This window comes from Gavialis gangeticus, unplaced genomic scaffold (genome assembly GCF_001723915.1).
Source record: "Gavialis gangeticus isolate Ggan-Ray unplaced genomic scaffold, GavGan_comp1, whole genome shotgun sequence".
NCBI lineage: Eukaryota > Metazoa > Chordata > Crocodylia > Gavialidae > Gavialis > Gavialis gangeticus.
In genome coordinates, this window is record NW_017728998.1 from 46,763,826 (window position 1) to 46,764,267 (window position 442).

Sequence of the window (442 nt, forward strand, 5' to 3'; positions counted from 1 at the left end):
TAACAGGCGGCACAAGTGACACCGGCTCTGAGGCAATTGGGGCCAAGCCGCACTGCCGGGGGCTCTGGCTGCAGTGTGCCCTGAGCACCCCACAGTTGCTGCTGCTGCAAAATTGAGCTGTGAGCTCAGCGGGGAGGCTGGGGCCCTGAGGGCCCTGCATGGGGCATGAGGGCCCTGTGAGGAGGCATGTGCCCTGGTGGGAGAAGCTGTGGTCCTGTGGGATGAAGCTGTGGGCCCTGCAGTGGAGGCAGTATTTGTGCTGTTGGGGGGGGGGCTGTACCCTGTGAGGGGGCAGAGGACCCACCCCTCCTGAGTAGCCCCCACACCCACAGTTCCCCCACAATCCACATAAAACACCCACATCCCCAAGCCAACCCCACAAACCCCTCACCCACATACCCAGCCACAAACTCCAAACATTTGCATAAGCCCCATACCCCCA

The 442-nt window shown here is 62.2% G+C and overlaps 1 protein-coding gene across 1 annotated transcript in view; it reads right to left on the reverse strand.

Annotated features, from left to right (window-relative positions):
• The window catches only part of KCTD19 (potassium channel tetramerization domain containing 19), a 57,668-nt gene that overhangs the window by 17,027 nt on the left and 40,199 nt on the right, over positions 1–442 (reverse strand). The window lies entirely within an intron of this gene.